This window comes from Protopterus annectens, chromosome 3.part0 (genome assembly GCF_019279795.1).
Source record: "Protopterus annectens isolate FY-2018-M chromosome 3.part0, PAN1.0, whole genome shotgun sequence".
In the NCBI taxonomy this organism is placed as follows: domain Eukaryota; kingdom Metazoa; phylum Chordata; order Ceratodontiformes; family Protopteridae; genus Protopterus; species Protopterus annectens.
In genome coordinates, this window is record NC_056731.1 from 299,484,811 (window position 1) to 299,505,000 (window position 20,190).

At 42.9% G+C, this 20,190-nt stretch overlaps 1 protein-coding gene across 2 annotated transcripts in view; it reads right to left on the reverse strand.

Annotated features, from left to right (window-relative positions):
- CNPY1 (canopy FGF signaling regulator 1) overlaps positions 1-20,190 on the reverse strand; it is a 666,926-nt gene that overhangs the window by 406,902 nt on the left and 239,834 nt on the right. The gene's annotated exons all lie outside the window — the stretch shown is intronic.

Consider the following 20,190-nt stretch of genomic DNA (forward strand, 5'->3'; position numbering starts at 1 on the left):
CCTAAAAGTAGAGAGAGGCATTTAGGAGTAAAGGAATTTCTAATGTTCAAACATGTGTATATGTGAGTAGGGAAAAGAAGGTAAGGTGTACTTAGATGTAATAGAGGGGAGGTTAACAGTACGTATAGTAGAGATGTAATAAGCAATAAAGATATGAAGTTCAAGGTAATTGAGGTGGGAGAGCTAAGATAGGAGCGGGAGGGGTTAGGTTGGGGTTATGCAGGAACACATTTTGGAGCTAAGTAGATGGAGTTTGAGCTTTTCTTTAAAGTAGGCTGGGTGAATAGTGGAGCATATGTCTGTAGGAAGTTTGTTCCAAGCTTGGGCTATAGAGCATTTATATAAGAGTTTGCCTACAGATTTCTTTGTTTGGAAGGATTGAAGTAGTTGTAGGTTGGAGGTGCGGAGGGTATGAGCAGGTTTACAGGAAGAGATGAAAGTTGAAAGAGCAGGACAAGATGCAGGCTTGTAGTGAATAGAGTGAACCATTTGAAGTTGTGATAGCAGTAAGTGAGGGAATTCAAGCCAGGCTGTGCAGTGGTGTGTTTTGTATGGAGAGTTTGTGATGAATCTTGCAATCTTATGGTAAGTTTGCTGGAGTTTATGTAAAGTTGTGGTTTGAATGTTAGTAAACAATGGGGCAGAGTCTAGCATTTGGAGTTAGGTACTTTTTATTTCGATAGAATAAGCCTAATTTCTGGTTGGTCTTTTTTATATAGTGTAGGTGATGTAGGTTAAATTTAAGTTCATCATCGATAATGACTCCAAGAAGTTTAGAATGAGCATCAGGTTTAATAAGAGTATTGTTTGAGGAACTAACTGAGAAGGACATTTTAAGGTGGGAGAGTGAGCGGGGGAGGAATAATAGGAGTTTAGTCTTTTTGGGGTTGAGGATTAGTAGGTTATCTGTTAGCCACTGTTCAGTAGATAGAAAGGATTGCCGAGTAAGGGAATGAAGTTCAGAGATGTTGTCAGAGATAGAGATGAAGGTAGAATCATCAGCGTATTGTATAAGGGAGGAAAGCTTACATGAAGTGTGAAGGTCATTGGTGAAAATATTGAACAGGAGGGGTCCTAGGATGGAGCCCTGAGGAACCCCTGTTGGAACAGGTAGGAAGGGAGAAGATGAGGAGAGCCATCTAAGAGATTTCTGTCTGCCAGACAAGTAGCTAGAAAACCAGGAAATGGTGGAGGGTCGTTGAGGTTGGTGAGTTTGAATAAAAGTAGAGGGTGGGAGACGTGTCAAAGACTTTAGATAGGTCTAAGAGCAGGCAAGAAATGAGTTTATTGTTGTTGAGGGCCTCAGCAATGGTGTGAGTGAATGTTAGGAGGGCAGTAGCTGTGCTGTGTCTGGAACGGAAACCATGTTGGGCTGGAGTGACAAGGTTATGTTGGAGTAGGTGCTTGAGAAGTTGAGTATGATTGCTCTTTTCAAGAATTTTAGAGAGGGAGGATAAGATGGCGATAGGCCGGTAATTGGATGGGTCTGTGGAATTTCCACCTTTGTGTAAGGGAATGGTATAGAAAGATTTCCACAGGGTAGGCAGGGAGGATTCCTGGATAGATCTGTTAATGATACTAGATATTGGGAATGCTATTGAGTCAGCTGCTAATTTTAGGAAAACAGGAGGTAAGTTGTCAGGGGAGGGGGAGCAGGGTTTTCGCTTTAGAAGAAGAGCTCGGATGAATGATATGGAGACAGGTTGAAGGAAGAAAGAATTGTTGTCAGGTAAGTCGAGAGGGGTAGGTGGAGGAGTAGTGTTGCTGCTAGATGATAACAGAGTCTGTACAGTATTGATAAAGTGAGTATTTAGTAGTGTAGCTGTTTCTTGGTCAGATGTATTAGGGTAGGAAGAGGGAGTAGGGGGGTGGCCAGGAGAGAGAATATTGTTAATGGCTGACCAGAATTTCTGAGGTTTTGATTTGCTGTTTATTAGATTAGAGTTAAAGAAGGACTTTTTGTCTAGGTTGATTTGTTTTTGGTTAGATTTCTGAGTTGTCTGTACTTTTGGAGGAGGGGTGGTTGCCTTGATTTCATCCATGCTTTCCATGCCTTGTCTCTTTGGAGCATAAGGGATCAAGAATCTTTAGAGAGCCATGGGGCATGGTTAGCTTTTACTCTAACCTTTCTGGAGGGAGCAAGGGAATTAAGGGTGTTTAAGAATATTTTATTGAAGATGGATACAGCATCATTTAGGGGGATCTTAGTCAGAAAAGACCAGCTGATGAAGGATAAGATGGAGTTGAATTCTGTAGTGTTAAAGTTTGTGAGTTTACGGCATTGTCTGAACAAGTTTGATCTATTTGGTGGGGAGGTATAGAGTGTAGAGGGTTGGTGATATAGGTTAGGGGAGTTGGTTAGTATCCAGTCAACTATGGAGCTAGATAATGGGCTTTTATGGATTCTAGTGGGAGAGGTTACAAGTTGGTGAAAACCATGCAGATTTATGCTATTTTGAGAGGAGTCAGTTCTGAGTTTGGTCCAGTCAAGTTTAGTGTCACTTAGAATGAGGGTTTCATAGGGTATGTTTTGGGTGAACCAGGAAAGGATTTTCTCTAAGGTGGGTAAGTTATTTCCTGGTGGGATACAGATTGAGGAAATGGCAATTTTCTTGTGAGGATTAAGATGGCAGTTAAGTGATGATAAGTTCAGTTGGGTGAAAATCAAGGATAAGTGAGGGGAAGGGAGAAAGCTTTAGGTTGTTTGAGTGAAGGATGGCAACACTGCCCCCTTTTTTAGATAGTCTGTCTAAATGATAGATATTGTAGCCTGGTGGGAGGATTTCATTATCTGTAATATGTGGCTTACGCCAGGTTTCAGAGAGGCATAGTATGTGGGGTTTTTTTGGGGCAATCCAAGCATGAAGGTCAGTGATTTTATTGGTTAGACTTTGTATGTTTAGAGAGTATATGGATAGGTATTTAGGTGGAGTTGGGTTGGGTATGGTAGATGGGGGAGAGGCGTTAGGAAGGTTTAGAGATGTGAGAGAATATGGGATAGTATGATTTAGTGTAGAGGTGGAGGAGAGTGGGGATGTGTAATTAGGTCTAGAGTGGGTGGGACCAGGGTTGGGGTGGATGTCACCTGAGGTGAGTAAGTTATTATTAGGTACTGTGACTAGGAATGTAGATTGGTGTATCTTAAACAGTTTGGACTTAGGTTTATAGGTTGAGGGGATATATCTAATCTGGTAGATCTTCTTAGGTAACAGTTGGGGAGGTTGAACAGAGCTGGGGAGATACCAAAGTTGGATGGAATAAAATAGGTGTTTGAAGTGTATATGGTATGGGAGGATGTAGTGTATGATAGATGGAGGGGAAGTGGTATGAGGTATGAGTGGTTAGGAGAAAGAGGAGTAGGGAGGTTAGAATGAGATACTGCATTATAGTTAAAAAGGTCTGAATGAAGAAAACCCCACAGAAGCGGTACTACCCCAGAAACAGCCTACAATGAGAGTAGAAGAGCCCAGCTTAGAAGAAGTAAGAGCAGCACTAAGGAAAATGAAGTCAGGGAAAGCAGCAGGCTCAGATGAGGTCACAGCAGATATGATAAAGATGCTGGGTGAGCTAGGGAAGAAATGGCTCCTGAGGGTACTAATTGCAGTGTGGAGAGAAAGGCGTATTCCAGATGGCTGGAGAATAAGCATACTCGTGCCAGTGTACAAGAACAAAGGGGACATCCACAATTGTGGACAGTACAGAGGCATCAAACTCCTACCACATTGCATGAAAGTTCTGGAGAGGGTGACTGATAAACGGATACGCAGAATAGTAAAATGTAAGATGGGAGATGAACAGTTCGGATTCAGATCAGGATGCAGCACAATTGACCCGATGTTTGCATTGAGACAGATACTCGAGAAGAAACTAGAGAAGAGGAGAGAGTCAAACTGGGCTTTCCTAGACTTGGAGAAAGCATATGACAAGGTTCCAAGAAAGCTGATCTGTGCAGTACTACGGTGGTTTGAAGTCCCAGAAACATTGGTAGAATTAGTACAGGCTATGTACAAGGACCCAGTGACTCAAGTACGAACAGTGTTTGGCCTCACTGAGGGGTTCCCAGTGGGAGTGGGTGTACACCAGGGTTCAGCTCTAAGCCCACTGCTGTTCATACTGGCAATCGACTACATCAGCAAACAGGTTGGAGGGGTCAGAGCAACAAAGCTGCTATATGCAAACAATGTGGCAGTACAGGCAGACTCTGATCTAGAACTTCAGCAAAGGATAGGAGAATGGAATGCAAATCTGAAGGCACATGGGATGAAACTAAGCACAGATAAGACAGTGGGGTAATGGCAGCAGATTGGGGAAATCAGAAGAAGCTGAGAAAAGAGATAGATGGGAAAATAGTGGAACAGGTAAACAGCTTCAAGTATCTGGGAGGGGTGGTTGAGGAGAAGGGTAGTCTGAATGAAGAGGTCAAAGCTAGAATCAGAGGGGCTGCAGCCAACTGGCATAGAGTATCAGGTGTAGTATATGACAGAAGAATGCCAAAGAAGCTGAAAAGTAAGGTGTACAAAACAGTGGTGCGACCAGTACTACTGTATAGTACAGAAACCTGGGCAATAAAGGCAGAACAGTTGAAGAAGCTAGAGGTGATGGAAATGAAGTGCCTGAGAAAGGTGGTAGGATGCACACTGCGGGACAGGTGAAGAAATGAGGACATAAGAGTAGAAGCCAAAGTAGCTCCAATTGCAGAAAAGATCAAAGAAAACAGATTACGATGGTATGGGCACATGTGTAGAAAAAATGAGGCACCAGCTGTTAGAACATGAACCAAAAACGATTTATTCCTTCAAAAAACGAAAGACTAAGCTCACACCAGTCCACACCTTTTCATCAGAGTACTACTCACACAATCAAAACTGATCATTATTATACTACACCCAATATCCTACAACTTAATTAATTAATTGATTGATTTAAACAGTTGATACAATGACATAAAATTCACAGTTTAATATATTATATATATGTATCATTTCCTTCATTAATAAAAAAATAATATAATATAATAAAAATATATCAATAAATACTGTATAAATATTTGTTGTGAAATTCATAGTATAATGCTTTACTTTTCCTTTTGATTTTATTTATATCATACTTTGCTCTATATCTTAATTGAGGTTTTAAGGAAATATATAGTTCAATCCTGGAAACTTTTGTGTGGCTTAGCCTTAGCTGCCATTCCATTTCTAATAGTGCTACTTTGTTGTCCATGTCACCATTAAAAAAAGGCATTACTATATACTATATAGAATATAAAATTACTAAAATTACCACACAATTTTATAGCATGTGTATATAAAGCATTGTATCATTTTAATTTTTAATACTTTGTGCATCTCTCTCCTATCTCACGTACTCAGTTGTAGCAATGTCATGCCAATGTATGACATACAGGTTGACATACATACACAACACAATTTTATTATTACACAGACACAGACACCACATTGTACATTGATAACCCTTTACACCACAAAATGCTGCCCCAAATGCTACATCTCTACAAATAAATCTTTTTCAACTACATTTTTCAAATGTGACCTCTGTATTTTTTTCTTTTTTTTTCTTTGATTTTTTTCATATTGTTACTCTACTAAAATACTCTATTTAAACTATTTTATTTTGTTCACTTATACATTGATTTATATTTTGATCCCATATATTTTTACATATATATATAATTTAACAAAGAATCTCGTTACATAATTAAAATTCTTTTCTTCTTGTTTTTTTGTCTTTTCTTGTTTTATCTATTGTCTTTTTGTGTTTGTTATTACCTCTAAGTATTTATTTATTAATCTAAGTTTCTTTGTATAATATTTTTTTCTTTTTTTTTTAATCAATTTTTACTTTTAATCAAATCTCTCTAGGAATAGCCCTATCTCAAATTGTACATTTTTAATTTATTGTTTATTCATGTTTTAAATATTTTTTAGATAGAACTATTTGTAATTTCCTTACCATTTGTCTTTTATCACCCCTGACTTTGGTGCAATGCAATATGGAATTAGAGTAGCTTGGCTTTCTATATATATTACCTATCAATTTTCCATCTTTTTTTTTTTAATTTTTTTCAAGTAGTTTTATTAGGTTTTTAAAAATAATTCCATAATATCATAAAATTTTATAAAAAATATTTTCTATGTCATTGTTATCTTTACATTGTCTCTACCACCTTCCATATTATCTAAACATCATCTAAAAATTCCATCTAAAAATCAAAAAATGTCCATGAATTTAGATGGAAAAATAAAATAGTAAAACATGCAAGTAAAACCAAGTTAGTATGCATGGGGTGCATCTCACTCTAGCAGTGCCTGGTTTCATTGCCCTAATGATAAGTTTTTATTAGTTAATAAAGGTATAAATATTTTTTAATAATAATATTATTATTCCTTAATCAGATGACATTTCTATATTTTGTTGAAGTTAGACTCTGACTATTCATTAAACTGTTTTAAAATAAAAAAGGTTCAATATTTTTCTTTCATTTCGCTTTATTATATCTTGAGTCTGCTACTGTTGTGAACATATTCTCCTATAGTCCCTTTCTATTGTTCAAATGCAATGCACTCTAATTTCCTTAGAAGGTGGCATAAATGTACTTTTACTTTTTAATGGATATGTCAGAATCTGCACCTGTATTCCCCCTCATAGTCTAAGTAGTAAAGAAATATAAACAAATTTCCCTAAAAGTGTATTTTGATGTATGCCCTTTGATTTTCATCCCATTGTTACACTGCTCTCACTCCTTTTTGTAACAGCAGCCATGTATGTAATGTATTGGGCTTAAATTTAAAGTCAATGTCGTTGCATCCCTTGTTTCTAGAAAAACTGAAAATTCTCTTCTCTCTTTGTGGCTTCTTTTTTGAGAGCCTCTCTCTGGGGGTAATTTTACCTGGAGGGTAAGCCGTTTTATTGCTATATTCCGAGTATACATGTGTAGAAAAGCAGAAGACAATCTGGTGAGGGAGATTTGGGACAGACAGGAAGAAGGTAAGAGGAAGCGAGGGCATCCAGCAAAGAGGTGGATGGATTGTGTGAAAGACTATCTGCGACAGTCAGGCATGAGTGTTGAAGAAGGCAGGAGAGTGGCACTGAATCGAGAGAGTTGGCGACAGTTAATTTGATACCCCAACCCCATGTAAATGGGAAAAAGGGGATGATGATGATGATGAATTGCTGAAAGGTGATTGTAGGGAGTAAAGCAGAGAGAGGGAAAGAGCTATAGTATATAGGTAGGTGGTTATTAGCTGTAGTGGGAGGAGTAGGATATACTGGGGGACAGGAAGTGAAGAATAGTTTAGGCTGACAGGAAGTTGCTTATTACTGGATAGTTGGAGGAGGAAGGGGAGGGAGAAGATGGTATAAAGGAAATTATATCGGAGGTGGGTGGGAATGGGGGTAGGGTAGTGAAGTGAGCAAGAGTGTAGCGAGGGCGAACGGAGCGGGGCAATACTCAGGTAAGGAATGGCACAGGTAAAACCAATCAGGGAGCAGAGGAATTGGCTGGATTGTGTGGAGAGAATAGCACAACTAGGGAGCAGTTACTTTACTGATTTTCTTTAGTTTAAGTTTCATTTTTCCTCTTATTTACTGCTAGGTCAAAAGCTGAGCAGTTGGGAGACTAACAAAAATAGCAGTCGGTCTTGCTGGAGAGAGGAAAAGGACAGGGAGACTAACAAAAATAGCAGTCGGTCTTGCTGGAGAGAGGAAAAGGACAGCACTCTAAACAATAGCAGGGTAGAATAAAGTGAGTAGAGAATAGAGAAAGGAGAAAAAGAGGGATAGAAAATGTTAGGCTAGGGATGCTGGTGTCTTGTTTCTTGACCTAAGCTACACGTGGCGTAAGAGCGTATTCAGATACTAGTTACTTCACAGCAACTCTAGGACACTAGTTACTTCACAGTAACTCTAGGGGCATTGAAACAGCTGTAGGTAACACAGATGCAAGGTTAAAAGTATCACTTTCTTTCACAATAATTATTTGTTACTGGAGACACATACTTAAATGGTCTTTGTAAAAAGAGGTTTGCTGTTTGCAGAGCCGAAGGTCAGGAGAAGGGTTTCAGAATAGTGTTCCACGCACGGTGTTCGTTAATTGGTGCCCAGGTGAAACCACAGGGGAGACTCCACTATAGGTTATGTGGTCTTTGCAAAAAGAAGTTTGCTGTTTGCAGAGCCAAAGGTCAGGAAAAGGGTTTTAGAATAGTGTTCCATGCACAGTTTTCGTTAATCGGTGCCCGGGTGAAACCACAGGGGAGACTCCACTATAGGTTAAGTGGTCTTTGTAAAAAGAGGTTTGCTGTTTGCAGAGCTGAAGGTCAGGAGAAGGGTTTCAGAATAGTGTTCCATGCACAGTGTTCGTTAATCAGTGCCCAGGTGAAACCACAAAATATGAATTACTCGGGGGGGGGGGGGCAGGTTCCTTCAATGGAGGTCTTATTAAGAATGTATCCATAAGAAAGTCTTGGCAAACTTGTAACAAACAAGAGAAGATCAGCTTGCTCCTTAAGGGAAATTAGAAAGGACAGCAATGTGTGCCAGTGCAAATTAGAAATGGCAGCAGTATTCACTTTAACTGATAAATAAAATGGGTCTGCATCAAATTCTGAGACAGGTAATCACAAACTACTGGCTTAACAGCTGAAAAGTTTTCTAATCTTTTGGAGGTAAACCAAATGGGAAGGTGTGCCTATCTTATTTTCCATGTACTGGCTCTCAAGGTACAAGTCAGGGTCTGGATGACCCTATATGGGATCCCTGGAAATTGCTGTAAGTGGAGTAATAAAGCAGTTAGCCAGAGTGAAGGTCCAAATGAGGCTTGCTGATCAGGTGAATCAACAAGGTTATAGGTTATTATTAAGCTGTCTGCCCTGGTGGGTAATTTTAAGCCTAGCTAAATATTCCATCCCAGAAGTTAGAATCAAACCTGTACCTTGTATTTGAGGCAAACACCTTATCCATTATGCCAATTAATGAAGGGTCACTGGTCACAGAGGTTTCTCCAGATGGGGGTAAATCACAGGAAAAAAAGAAGTTATGTTCCTACCATAACGTTCCATGTTTGTTGTCCTTCATCTTGCCTTCCTTCTTGCTGTTTGGGTTCGGAGCCGAACTCGGTTCCAACTCAGCCACATACTATAGCTCGAAAAGTCTTTACTGGCTTGAGGCTAACCCCTATCCCAACATGTCTAGCAGTAGCTACCCAGATCTCACTTGTAATAACCAACCACTAGATAAAGCAAGTAAAAAAAAAATCAATTTACCAAAAGTTACCGTAGCAGATAATCCCCTTGTAACAGGAAGGAGGCATAACAAGGCAGGGTAAAAAGACTATATCTAAGCAGCTGGAGAGACAGCAGAAACTCAGCCAGCGTAGCCAAAAAAAAAGGGAAATCCTCTCGATAATCCAGGAAGGGGGAAGGAGGGAGGGACGCAAGAAGGAAGGCGAGATGAAGGACAACAAACATGGAACGTTATGGTAAGAACATAACTTCTTTGTGTTATGTTGTCCCTATCTCGCCTTCCTTCTTGCTGTTTGGGACAGCGTCCCCAGATCCTAAATTCTGGGTGGCTCACTGGAAAATACTCTTCAGAACCGTGGAACCAAAGGATGCCCTGTTCCGGGAGGCCATGTCCACTTTGTAATGAGTAATGAAGGTATGGAAGTTATCCCATGTTGCTGCCGCACAGATAGAATTCTAAAGGTAGTCTAGCTTGAAAAGCGATAAGAGGTAGCCAAAGACCTAGTTGAATGTCCTCTAATCTTTCCTGGGATTTTCATGTTTCGTGACTCAAATATATGTGATGGTGTTCGAAAGCCACTTTGACAAGGTTACTTTTGAAACCTGAGAACCTTGCTTCTTCTCTGAAAAGGATATAAATAATTGGCCTGATTTTCTAATGTCCTTGGTTCTATGTAAATAAAAGTGAAGCTGCCTATGAACATCCAATTGATGGAGCTTATACTCTGCCTTGTTGCCATAATTGGGGAAGTAAACACGAAGTTCAATGGACCGATTCAAATTGTACTCTGAACATACTTTTGGCAAAAAGGAAGGATTAGTTCTGAGAGAGACTCTTTCTTTGTGGAAAATTAAATAAGGAGGGCGAATGGAAAGTGCCTATAACTCTGAAACCCGCCTGGCTGATATAATGGCAATCAAGAAAAGGGTTTTCCACTACAAAAACTTTAGAGGACAAGAAGAAGCTGGCTCAAAGGGGGGGGGGGAATTAGAGCTGTTAAAACTAAATTTATATCTCACGGAGGGGGAGGTTCTCTTATTGGGGGTCTTAATAGGGCAGTACCTCGTAAGAAGGCCTTGCAAAATTTATGTGACATGACATTAGAACCCAAGTGTCCTATGTGAAAATTGGAAATGGCAGCCATTTGCACCTGAATCGTAGCTGCTCCTTGTTCAAAGGTTTCAGCCAAAAAAATCAATAATCTTTGAAATAGGTGCAGTAAAGGGATCAATCTCATTCTTTTTTGCCCAATAAGAGAACCTCTCCCATTTACTAGCATAAAGTTTCCTGGTAGTGGGTTTGTGAGAAGAAACCAAAATGTGTTCAACTGCAGCGCGCATTTTTGGAAGTCTGGCTAGGACTGGAAGTGGAGAAACCAAGCTGTCAGCTTGAGAGTTTGTATGGAGGGGTGGGGAGCACCTGACTGATTTGTCAGGAGGTCTGGAACTAGGTCCAGAATCCAAGGCTCCTCTTGCAGGTGATGCCAAAGGAATGGAAACCATATCTGAAAAGGCCAGTAAGGGGCAATAAGGATCAATTTGCAACCCAACCATTTTACTTTCTGAAGAACTTTGGGAATTAGAGGAAATGGGGGGGGGAGGCATAAAGCAGTCCCAAGGGCCAATTGTAAACAACTGCATCCCTGGGTGACTGTCCTGGTGGTGGGACTAGGGCAAAGTAGCTGCTGCATTTGTTGTTTAGGGGAGTGGAAAAGAGATCGCAGCATGGCTGGCCCCATCTGTGAAAAATAAGATCCACAATTTCCTATTTCAGGAACCACTCGTGAGGCACAAGTATTGCCCTGCTGAGCTTGTCTGCTATCACGTTAGATTTCCACAGGATGTGCATCGCAATCAGAAAACACTGGGAAGACATCTCTTACTGCCATACTCGTAGGCCCTCCCGACACAAGGGGTAAGACCTGGTTCTGCCTTGTTGGTTGATCTACCACACAACTGCCATACTGTCCGTCTGTATTGCTACAGTCCCTGAAGGAACAGAGACTTGAAGTGTCTGCAACGCCAAGAGCACCGTCCTCATCTCCAGGACACTGATGTGCAAATGGTACTCATGTGGTTGCCAAGTCCCTTGAACAGTCTGTCCCAGATAATGCCCCCCCATCCCGTCTGGGAAGCGTCCGTGGTCACTGTGGCTACCAGCTTGGGGTCAGGAATGGTCTGCCTCGGGTGACCTGGGTGGAGTAGAGCCACCACTGCAGATCCCTCCTGCAGGACTCTGTTATTGAAATCAGGTGCGACACTGGTAGATCCTGGAATGACCACTGAGTGAAAAGGAGCCACTGCAGAATTCTCATATGGAAGCGCGCCATAGGGACCAGAGTAATTGCTGCTGCCATAGAACCCAAGACCTTCAGCACGTACCATGCCTGAATTCTCTTTTTTGTCATCAGTACTGAGACCTGTAGACGAATGGTAGAGACCCTTTCTTGAGGCAGCCTTGCTATCATGTCTCTTGTATTTAATTCTGCCCCTATAAATGTAATACACTGACAAGTTAACAAGGCAGATTTTTCATAATTTATGGTGATGCCTAGTTGGGCACAAGTGTGAATTGTGTGGTCCTGCGCTTTTATCAGGTGATGCTCGGTGGTGGCAGTAAGGAGCCAGTCTAGACACGGAAACACCTGGAATCCTAGATGCCTCAGTTGACCCATAACAACTGCCATGCATTTGGTGAACACCCTGGGGGCTGTGGTGAGACCAAAGGGCAGGGCTCTGAACTGATAATGACTGGCTTCCAGCCGGAAGGGTAGATATCTCCTGGATTGCCTGTCCATTTTTATATGGTAGTACGCATCCTGAAGATTGAGAGAGCACATCCAATTGTCCTGTCCCAAAAAGGGGAGAATGGACTGCACTATCACCATCCGGAACTTCGCTTTTCTGACTGATTTGTTTAGTCTACTGAGATTCAAAATGGGCCTCCAGTTCCCTGTCTTTTTTGGAACTAAAAAGAATCTTGAGTAAGTTTTGGATTCGATTTGGTCTGTCGGAACTTCCTAGATGGCACTTTTTTGTAGCAACCTTCATACTTCTAGGTTTGCCTGATCCCAAAAACTGGGTGGAACATCTGGGCTCGATCGTTGTGCTGTTTTGGGGGGTGTTTGGGAGAAGGGAATTTTGTAACCCCTGGATATTATGGACCGTACTCATGCATCTTCTGTTATCGTCTGACAGGCTTTTGGGTACAGTGATAATCTGCCCCCAACTGCCTGCAGAGGTGGGCAGCTGGGCATCCCATCAGGGGTGTTGGAGGGGCCTAGCAGAGAAAGTATCCCTGTCACCCTGCTGCGGACCCCTCCTGCCATGGGACCAGCATCTCCCATTATTATGTCCCCCTCTTGCCCCTGGGAGAATTTTCTCCATGTGTGTCAAGCGAAGCTCTCTGGGATTTCTAGAACCACATCTTACCACTCTTCTGACCTTTGGGGTAAGGGCTAGAGGGAGTGGAAAAACATACTCCCACGGCAGACAGAATCTTGCCATTTCATTCACACCTTGTAAGAATCTCTTACTTGAGACCTGAACAAAGAAGAGTCATTAAAGGGGCATTTGTAAAGGAGGACTTGAAGGGGTCTGCAAATTGACATAGGCGCATCCAGGAGCGTCTCCGCAGAGCAACTCCTGTACCTGCAGCCCTATTCGCTCCATCTGTCACATAAGAAATCAGGCGCATGGAGGAGTTAACAACTGAGTTCAAGGTCGCAAGCTGGTTAGCCGTCTTGTTCGCTGCTCCCTCAGCTGTATGATCCAGAAGAGTATCTCCCAACTCCTTGAGGAGATCCCTCTGAAGTCTTGTAAAGTGTGATAAGTAGTTCAGCGACCTGAGTGTAAAGGCTGCTGATGAAAACATACGCTTGCCATACCTCTCCATCGTCCAGGACTCCTTGTTAGGCAGATGGACAGAAGAGGAATTTTCTGCTAGTTCCTTCTTGGTGGTTGCTGCCACCACCATAGCATCAACAGGCACTCCTTTTGAAAGAAATGGTTTGTCTTCAGGGGCAGTTATAAATTTATTGGGCCTCCGCGGAACTGGTTCCAGGGTTTCTGGAGAGCTCCATGCTTTTCGACTCACTACAGCTAAAAGTGGGTCAAAAGGCAAAGACACCCAAGAGGTGGAGGATCAGGAACCAAAGCGTACAGGTACATTGACTCATCCTCAGAAGGGGCAAGGGACTTCCAGTTATCCCTCTGTCTAAGGATTTCCAGGATGTCTGAAAAAGAGACCTCCTCAGAGGGGGACCGTGGGGACCCTTCGGACTCCTCCAAGTCTGTGTCTGAGGTGACAGACTCAGGGGAGTCCAAATGCTTCCTCTTGCATTTTTTCTTCCGAGGGACCTCCTCTGAAGCATGGAAGAGGTGGGGTTACCCAATGGGGTGTTCTGGGGCATAGGTTCCCTACGCTTGGGGTGGAGGGGAGGTTCTGAGGCAGACACCAGCATAGAAGGGGAAGGAACCAATGGAGCCGAGAGTGGAGCGATCTCAACAGACAGCACACTCCTCATCACCTTGAAGGCACTGTAATCACAGACAGAGAGAGACTCCAGCTCTGAAGAACCTGTAGACCTCCTCTGAACCGAGGGCGATGGCTCCAAGGCCGATGTAGGAGCCGAGTTCACCTGCGCTGAAGCACCGAGAGGGAGAGGGGGGGTCGGACAAGGGTCTGATGCCACTCTCCCCCCTCAGAGCCGACGAGAGTATTGGCCCCCAGATCCCTTGACAGACCGAGGTATCAAGGAGATCGGAGCAGTGGTTGGAACCGATAAACCTAGGGTTGTCGGAACCGACGGTTCCACCACCACGGCTTCTATGCACTTCGGCTCTGAAATGGATGCAGTCAGAGGAGGAATCAATGAAAAAACCTGGTTGGGTAGACTATACCACTTCCTTCTGGGCTGGGCTCGACAACAATTTAGCAAATGCCGGTGTCTTGACCAGCCTCTTCACCACCCTCTCCATGTCATCATCCGAAAGGCTTCTGGATGACCGAGAGGAGTGTGCAGAAGACTGGTGACTACCTGCCACAGATTGTAAAATAGGAGACTGTGGAACAGATCTCACCAGCTCCAAGGAGGGGACCCCGATCTTTTATGAGTCTGGGACAGCTCCAAGACTGCTGATGGAGCCACCAGAGAGAGAAAGAGAGTCTTATCAGAGCCAACTGTCCTCTCCAAAGGCTCGGAAGACTTGTCTTTAGAGCTGGTCGGCACCGAAGACAGAGCTGATGAAGATGTACGTTTATTGTCCTGTTTTTTTGCAGGCTGAGTTTTTCCAGACACAGTTTCAAAAGGGGTTTTTAATAAACCTCGTAGAATAAGCTTGTTTCGTCTCTCCTGCAGGACTTGTGCACTAAAGCCATGACAAATGGAACACGAGTCCTGCAGGTGAACAGCCCCTACACAGTACACGCAACTCGTGTGCCCGTTTGTAAGGGACATTTTTTGGCAACACGAATCGCATTTTTTAAAACCTGATGGTTTTGGATCCTTGGACATGTTAAACTACCTGAAACAGCAAAAAACGTAACACACAAGTTAGCAAAAATTTACAGTAACATGCCTAACTGAAAAAACACAACTTTTTTTTTTTTATAACAATAGATGGAAAGAGGAGGTAGCCTCTAAGTTAAACGGCTACTTCCCCTAAGGAAAGAAGAGCCTCTAAGTAAAATGGCTTCTCCTGAAAGTAGAAGGGAGGGACGGAAAAGGGGAAAGCCCTCTAACTTAAACGGGCTGCCGACAGGGATTACAAAGGCAAGGTAGGCCCACAGAAATGATGGCATTAACAACAGCAATAACAAACAGCTGAAAGGTTGGGAGGGGGGTAGTAGAATATAAGAAAAGTTAGATTAACACTACCAGTATACGAAAAACTATCAGAAAGCTATCACAATAATCAAAATTTTACACAAAAAAAAAACTACTTAGCCTGAGCCAGCAGAAGACAATCTCGACGCTGCAAGCAGCAAACGAGATCTGGGTAGCTACCACTAGGCATGTTGGGATAGGGGTTAGCCTCCAGCCAGTAAAGACTTTTCGAACTATAGTATGTGGCTGAGTCAGAGCAGAGTTCGGCTCCGAACCCAAACAGTAAGAAGGAAGGCGAGATAGGGACAACATAACATCAGAAGTTATGTAATAACCTCTGGGTTTTGAATACTGCCTCGGATTTGACTTTGGCCATTTCTCAGACTTTGAATCCATAGCTAAGACTCATCCCCAAACCCAAATTCCTCTGCTAAGCCCCAGGTTACCTCAGATTGAGTTTGCCCCTTTAATATCAACATATAGAAAGGAAGCAGGTCTATAAATGTCTAGAAACATGACAGTAAATGTATCTGCAGCTAAGACAGGGGGAAAACAAAGGGGAAGTACCTCCAGGTCACACAAGGAAACCATATGAATATCTTTTTCAACAGGAAGGTGAAGGAAGGGGGGGTTGGTTGAGGAAAGACAAAAACAGACAACACAGATGAATCGTTTTGGAGAGTAGATAACTTTTGTATCTGATGTTGTCTTTTCATCTGGTCCTCAAACTCTGGGACAGAATCTCATCTAGTATCAACCCAGGAAGGTCTCATGGAAGGATATTCCAGAGTACAGTGGAACCAAATGCTGCCCTGTTCCTAGAAAGTGTGCCCAGCTTGTAATAAACTATGAAGGTATAAGCATTGGACCAAGTAGTAGCACAAATGTCATCCACAGAAGTTTGGAATAAGGCTGAAGAAATACAGACTGATCTCATGGAATGATCTTATAATAGTCTTGGTAAAGACAAACAATTGTGTTTACAAACATAGGAAATACATTCAGTGAGCCATCATGCTAATATACATCATTGGTCACTGGAAACAGATTGCCTTAACTTAACTTTTTAAAATAAAATTTGATCCAATTTCCTGAAAGCTTTTGTTCTATGGAGATAGAATTTCAGGTGTCTGTGACATCCAATAAATGAACATATATCCCCCTTTATTGGAGAATTTGAGAAGAACTCTGGTAAATTAATGGACAAGTGAATTCAGAAGCTACTTTCAGAAAATAAGGAGGAATTAGTGTGAAAAGGAACCCTGTCTTTATGAAAAGTTAAATAAAGTGGCTGGCAAAATAAAGCCTGAAGTTCCAAAACTCTTCTAGCAGATGTAATGGCAACTAGAAAAATGTTTTTTTAGGACAGAAAGTTTAGATAAGCCTTTGCGAAGAGTTCAACAGTTCAGACCTGGAGAAGAATCATCAAATCCCAAGGAGAGTAGGTTCCTTGATATGTGTCCAGAGTTAAAAAAGTACCCTTAAGGAAGGACTTGCCTTACCTAAGGGAGGCCAGTGACAAATTATCTTTACCTGAGTGAAAACTGGAGATTGCAGCCAGCTTTACTGTAACTATAGAGTAACTCACGCCATTATGAAAAATGGAATCCAGGAATTCTAATCCTGCTGGAATGGCTACTGAAAACTGATCTAGATTGCTCTAGTTAGCCCAGATAGAGAACTGTTTCCAATTGCTCCTGTATAGGGGGAATAGGACAAAAAACTTTCTGCATTTGGAATTGTGGACAGAGGTGAACAGGTCACAACATGGTTAACCCCAATGACAAATAATCTGTTCTGACACTGAAGGACTGACAGACAACTCATGAGGTATAAGAATGGATCTGTTCAGTCTATCCACTAAAATGCTGGACTTCCCCAGAATGTGCACAGCTAAAATAAATTGGTTGGAAGGTGGTTGGATGAGATTGTCCACTGTCACACACTCACTGCCTCCTGACACAAGGGATAAGAGCTGGTTCCTTCCTATCTGTTGATGTACCAGACGACTGACATGTCTGTCTGTACTGCAATCATCCCTTGAGGTAGGATGTCTTGAAATGCCTGCAAAACTAAAAGGAGTGCCCTCATCTCTAGGAAGCTGATGTGAAGGTTGGTCTCTTGGGGGGGGGGGACCACGTGCCTTGGACTGCCTGTCCCAGGTAATGCCATCCAGCCCAACTGGGGAGCATCCATGGTCACCATGGCCTTGGGCAATGAGAGAACAAATAAGCGGCCCTGCGAAACATCTGGTGCATGGACTCACCAGGATATATACTGCCGGCAGGTCTTTGTGATTCAAATGGCAGATATCATGGGATGTCAACTCATAGACTATTGGACTGCTAAGAGTCCATTGTAGTACTCTCATGTGGTATTTCGCTGTCACTGACTCCAGACACTGAAGGACCAGTCTGGCTGGTGGTGACTGGAGCCTGAAGCTGTAATTTGGACAATATGGACTAAGGAAGCTGAGCTTCTTGAGAAACTGTGTCCAGATGAGCACCTATGAACTCCAGGGTTTGGGTGGGCAGGAGGTGAGATGTGTCATAGTTAACTGTCATGCCCAGGTGTAAACATAAATGAAGCAGGTAGTCACAGGCTTGTATCAGTAGATGCCTGATGGGAGCTGTGAGAACCAGTCATGAAAACAGGGAAACACCCTGAATCCCAGCAATCTCAGGTGAGCTGCAACCAGTGCCATATATTTGGTGAACACCGAGGGGCCTTTGCTGAGACCAAAATGGCTGGCTCCCAGCTAGAAGTGAAGGGATTTCCTGGATAGTCAGTCTGTCTATTTTTATGTGATGGTACACATCCTGCAGATCTATTGAGCACATACAATCATCCTGCCTCAAAAGAGGGAGAATGGACTGAACCATGAACCATTAGAAACTTGGAGTATTAGATAAACTGGTTTAAGTGACTTAAGTTTCAATATTGGCCTGAAGTCCCCTGTCTTCTTTGGCACCAAACAGAATCTTGAATAAGTTCCAAATCCTTGTTGGTCTGGTCAGACCTCTTGGATGACTCTTTCTTAGCAGCTTTTCTATCACTAAGGTTGCTACCTTCCTCTGATGGGATGGGTACATCGGGAATCTGAAGTTGAGGAAGGGAAAAGGAAATGTAATAGCCTCTTGTAATTATTCTTTGCACCCAGACATCTGTGGTGACTGAGGTACAGGCTCTCAGGTGCAGAAGCAATGCCCCCCACTGCCTCCACAGTGCAGTAGTCGAGCAGCAGTTCATGGGTGCTGAAAAGGCTTCTTGGTAAAGGGGCTACTGAAGCCTTGATTTTACAGACCTTCCCTGCCACATGGATGACACCTACCATTAGAGTCAGGTGGCTTCGGCTCCTAGAAGCCACCTATCTCTATAAGAGTCCTGACAGAACCTTTGCAATTTCCAGAACCACATCTTTTGTCACCTTTCTGCTTTCTTGAAAAGGTCCTTTGAGGGGTAGAAAACATATCCCTACAGCATTCTGGTCACTCTTGGAGAGAATCTCTTTAACTTTCAGTCCAAATAAGGTAGATCCATCAAAGGGTGCAATGATGGATATCTTGTAGGGCTTTGCAAAACTGCAAATGTGCATCCGGGCATTCCTCCTAAAGATAATGCCTGAACCCTCCACTCTCGAAACACCTTATGTAGCATTTTAAATCATATGCATAGAGGTGTTTGAAAGGGACTGAAGATTGGCTAGTTGTGAAGAGATGGTCTTTATCCTCCATCAATATGGACCCTGAGAGGAATTTGGTAAACTCTTTCATCAGATCCCACTGAAACCTTGTGAAATGTGCCAGATAATTTAATGACTACAGAGTAAAGGTCACTGTAGCAAAAATTCACTTCCCCGAGTCTGTCCAGAGCCCTAGACTCTCTCTGTTAGTGAGATGGACAGAGGGACTTCCTTAACAGGCTCCTTTTTGGTGACTGCGGCAACCACCTTGGCATTAACTAAGGGACCCCTACTTCAAAGGGCACAGCTCTCAGGTTCAACCAAGTACTTGTTTGGCTTCTTAGGAATTGGCTCTGTTGTATCCAGATCCTTCCAAGCCTAATGGGAAATAAGGTCCACCACTTCATCTGCTGGGGCACCACCCCAGAAGTTTGGGAATTCTCTAAATAAAACATCCTGAAGGGGTGACCTTAGGGACCCCTCCACTTCATCAAAGTCAGTGTCTTCTGTTAAAAAAGGATCCTTCCAAGCCCAATGGGAAATGAGGCTCACCATTTCATCTGCTTGGGGCACTACCTCAGAAGTTTGAGAATTCTCTGAATGAAACATCCTTAAGGGGTGACCTGGGTACCCATCCCTCTCATCAAATTCAGTGTCTTCTGTTAAAGACTCTTGTGAGGAATCAATGTGCCTCCTTTTGCACTTATGCTTCCAGGGAACTTCCTCACAGGGCTGATCCAAGGAAGACCCAAAAGTGTGTGCGGGATCTGTGTGCGGGATCTTGCAAAAGTACTGTCTTGAGGCTTGAATGGACCGGCTCCCCTGGTGGGACAGAATGAGCAGACTCAGAAGCCAGGGCAGACAAGTGTGGAGAGTATAAGAAAGTCCTATCGCCAGTCATATAGACAGAGCTCTCCACTGCCTCAAAGGCAGAAGCAGATGTTGAGCCCAGGACCACTCCAGTAGGAGCTGAAGTCCAAGACCTCTCATGACCCTGCCTTGACTCAGAAATCAGAACCAAGCTACCTGACACAGAGGCTCTGAAGGGAAGGAAGAGCTCCAGAATCCCCAGAGTCAAACCCCTGCCTCCAGATCAGGCCCCGAAGCTATGGCTCTGAGATCCCCTCCAGCTCCCACAATGTCAGTGCCAGATGGGTCAGAGATGGTGTTTGAGTTGATGGGAGTTGATGGAAGTACAATCTTTCAGATCAGGATTCTCATATCCAGTACCTCCAAAGCCAAGTGATGGGTCGGAATAGGAGTGAGTAAAGCTGTTTGGGCAAGTCTGAAGCTCACAGGTCCAATGGGAGATGGAAACTGGAGTACTCCCAACTGAATTTGAGTCCTGAGAAATGTTCTCATCATCCTGTCTACATCTGCTTCAGATATGGCGGTCTTGACATTCTACGTGGAGTCTTTA